Source organism: Nymphalis io, chromosome 18 (genome assembly GCF_905147045.1).
Source record: "Nymphalis io chromosome 18, ilAglIoxx1.1, whole genome shotgun sequence".
NCBI lineage: Eukaryota > Metazoa > Arthropoda > Insecta > Lepidoptera > Nymphalidae > Nymphalis > Nymphalis io.
In genome coordinates this window covers 1-3,858 of record NC_065905.1, presented here as the reverse complement: position 1 = coordinate 3,858, position 3,858 = coordinate 1, and positions in this window count along the sequence as shown.

Sequence of the window (3,858 nt, the reverse complement as noted above, 5' to 3'; positions counted from 1 at the left end):
TATCTTTTAAGCCCCGGGCGTCTGGGCTGTGGGAGGGTCGAGACGACGCCGTCGTCATCTCCGCCGAGCAGGATCGGCCCTTTCTCGTTCCCACTCCGCCGAAGGAGACTTCTGGACAATGACGGTTTCACAGAAGGAGGCTACGGCCCTCCTCACCGATTCCCTGCGAAGCATCGCCGACACAATTACTCGCAAGGACAGATCTTGTCCGACTTCACAGACCAGAATCTTCCTATCCACACTCCACGCGGAGCACGCCTCCAACGTATGCTGAGAGGTGACCCGGTCCACGCTACAGTGGTGACACATCGCCATGCTGGGGATGGACGTTCGCTGCGACCTTAGTCCAAGGGATTACATCGAGGCTATTATAAAAACAGCTTCACGGAAACTCGGAGTTCTGAACAAGGTGCGGCGTTTTTTCACGCCACAACAACTGTGCCTGTTATACAAAACACAGGTACGGTCTTGCGTTGAATATAGCTCGCACCTTTGGGATGGCTCCGCTAAGTACCTAATGGAGGCCTTGGACCGGTTGCAGCGACGTGCAGTACGCATTATTGGCGACGTAAAGGTCACAAACACCCTTGAACCTTTACAATTGCGTCGCGAGATAGCAGCACTGAGCGCTTTCTATCGTCTGTATCACGGCGAGTGCTCTGAGGAATTATTCTCTCTAATTCCTGCTTCTCCCTTCCTTCTTAAGTCCACGCGAGCTGGTTCTCGATGTCACCGCCTAACTGTGACATCAATTCCATCGCGCACAAAGAAATTTGGCAACTCCTTTCTTTGTCGCACTACCAAAAAATGGAATTCCTTACCAGCTCACGTGTTCCCCTCCTCTTACAACCCGGGTTCCTTCAAACGAGGCGTGAAGAGGCATCTTGCGGGCTGGCAAGGCGGTGACGGCTAGTACAGAACATTCTTCCCGACTGTACTGGCCGTCGTCGCGTTTGGACTCTACTACCACTTACCATCAGGTGGAGTAGAGTCATTTGCCATCCCGGACATATAAAAAAAAAAAAAAACATCGCCGTCGATTCGCGTCCGATGTTACACATTACTAGTATTCTCCAAAACAACCATGACCGGTCGTTACTTGCGTAAGTCGGAAGTTCGTCGCTTTCGCCTCATCCATACGTCAAGCCATTAGACGAACGAGGCAGTAACTTTGTGTACATAGGTAATAATGCCTTATATACTTTTTGTAAATAGGGATGCCTTATATACTATTTGTATATTATGTCAAGGAGGTAATTATGTCAATCCGTCAAATCACACTGTTAATGTTAATCTGTCAATTGGCAATGTGTCAATGTCAATCTATCAATTTCAAAGTGTCAAAGTTAATCTATCAAACTGTCAATATCAATATTTCAATGGCAATGTGTCAAAGTCAATATGTAAATGTCAATCTGTCAATGTATCAAAGTCAACCTGTCAATTTAAATGTGTTAAAATCAGTCTGTCAATGTTAATGTGTCAAAGTCAGTATCAAAATCAACCTGTCAATCTGTAAATGTCAAACAGTCAAAGTCAATGAGTCAAAATCAATCTGTCAATGTCAATGTGTCAAAGTTTATCTGTCAAACTGTCAACGTCAATGTGTCAAAGTGAACGTCAATCTGTCAAAGTTAATTTTTTTTATAGAATTAACCTTGGGAACTAAGATTTTACGTCCCTTGTGCCTGTAACGCCGTGCCGGCTTAAAATTGCACTCCCCCAATCTCATCCCGTGGGTATCGTAAAAGGCGACTAAGGGATAGGGAAAAGGGTGGATGGGCAGCAGCGTCCCACCCCTAAATAACCTAACACCCTACTGAGCTCGCCAACACGCCTGCCTAGCGTGACGAGTATAGGTAAACCCTCCTAGATGGTAGATGCGCTTTAAAAAGGCCTCCAGTTATCGGCAAGCTCGCTAGGCCCGACCAAGGTAGTGGTCGTGGTATTTTGCCCTCGCCGGTAACTTTGAGACTTCATTCTCGATGAAATCTCTAGTCAAATTTCCGAATATGTTTTTTTTTTTTTTACTCAACGGGCTGTTGCGTGGTGGTCTTTTTCTTTTCGACCTGCGCATCTTTAATTTCGTCGTGGCCATCGTCACCCCTGCGGTCGCTAGCGCTCCAGCCATTGAGAGTGTGGCCAGAGGCAGGGGGTGCGTGCTGGCCGTCGGCGGTGGTGTGACGGTCGTAGCCGTCTACGCCTCGCCCAGTCGGAGTCTCGCCGAATTTGAGCAGATGCTGGATGCAGAAAAAAAAAAAAAAAACATCAGGTGGGTCGCTCACCCAAAGCGACGGCCGTAGGTGGGGTCGCGGTGGTGTGCTAACGCGTTCCGGTAACCCCGCCACCATGCGGTGAGAAGGAAACGAGGAGGTTTTAGTGGGACCGTGGCCTCTACTTCACAAAAAAAAAAAAAAGGGTAGGTTAGGTTGGGGTGTCAACCGTAAGAGTATATCGCGTCTAACGCGATCGAATCGATACGGTACGACGAAGCTCGTTTCGAAGCGACGACGAAGACAACGTCGTCGTCGTCGAGAATAATCTATGTTAGCAGGGGTGCATGTCAGTCACCTCCACGTGGTGCACCCTGGGCAACGGGGTCGACAAGTAATCCGATGTTTTTCCGGAATGCTTGTCGATCGCGGCTGAGACTGACGCGGCGGAAGTGTCGCGGGCCGCTCCTGGGACTTCTCTGTTGCGCAGAGTTGACCAGCGAGCGGCTCCGTGGCAAATAGGAGGACTCCGGGGTCCTTTTGGGCCGCCGGAGAGAGAGAGGAGGAGTTGGTCTCCGGAGTCCTTTCGGGCTGCCGGAGACAGGAGTAGAGGAGTAGAGGAGGAGGGAGAGGCGGGTTCGTCCAGTTTCGGTGTCGATGCTGGGCGGACAGACTTCGGTCACCGCCTTCTCGAACTCGTTTCCCCATCCAGGCGCCAGCCTGTGGTGGGACCGAGGGCCTTGCCTTCACCGGCCGGGTCGAGAGGAGAAAACCTCAATAAAAAACAACAGGTGGGTCGCTCACCCAAAGCGACGGCCGCAGGTGGGGTCGCGGTGGTGTGCTAACGCGTTCCCGTAACCCCGCCACCATGCGGTGAGAAGGAAACGAGGAGGTTTTAGTGGGTAGGACGATGGCCTTCTGCCCCGTGAGTCCCACATACCCGTCCCGGTCGTGTCCGGGCGGCAGGCGTAAATGCCTTTCCTCCTCGAAAAAAAAAAAAAAAAAAAAAAAAAAAAAAAAAAAAAAAAAAAAAAAAAAAAGGTTAGGTTAGGTTAGGTTAGGTTAGGTTAGGTTAGGTTAGGTTAGGTTAGGTTAGGTTAGGTTAGGTTAGGTTAGGTTGTCAACCGTAAGAGTCTATCGCGTCTAACGCGATCGAATCGATACGGTACGACGAACCTCGTTTCGAAGCGACGACGAACGAAGACAACGTCGTCGTCGTCGTCGTCGTCGTTGCTAGAAACGAGAATCGAGTTAAATGAGAGAAACTTACGGCGAAGGTGTCGCGTTCGCGCAAGCACGCACGGACGTGTCGTCGTCGTCGTCGAGAATAATCTATGTTAGCTTCCGGCCGTCGTCGAGAAGATGGCCGGAAGCGAAGAGATCTGGGCGGCAGTGTCACGGTTCAGCGCATGTGTCATGTCGCAAAAGGAGGAGGCAGAGCGGGAGCGGGAGGACGACGTGGACTCGCTCCCGCAACGAAGAAGGAGACCTCTTCGACGGCGACGTGCCTTCGCAGGCCGGACGCTGCCGCAGAGTTAAGGTGTGGTTGTGAGGTGCGGCGGAGCCAGTCTGTTGATCCGCCGCGGGGCTTCAAGCCCTGACGCCCAGCCTCCAGTGGCGGACTCGGGGGAGTCCGTCACGAAAC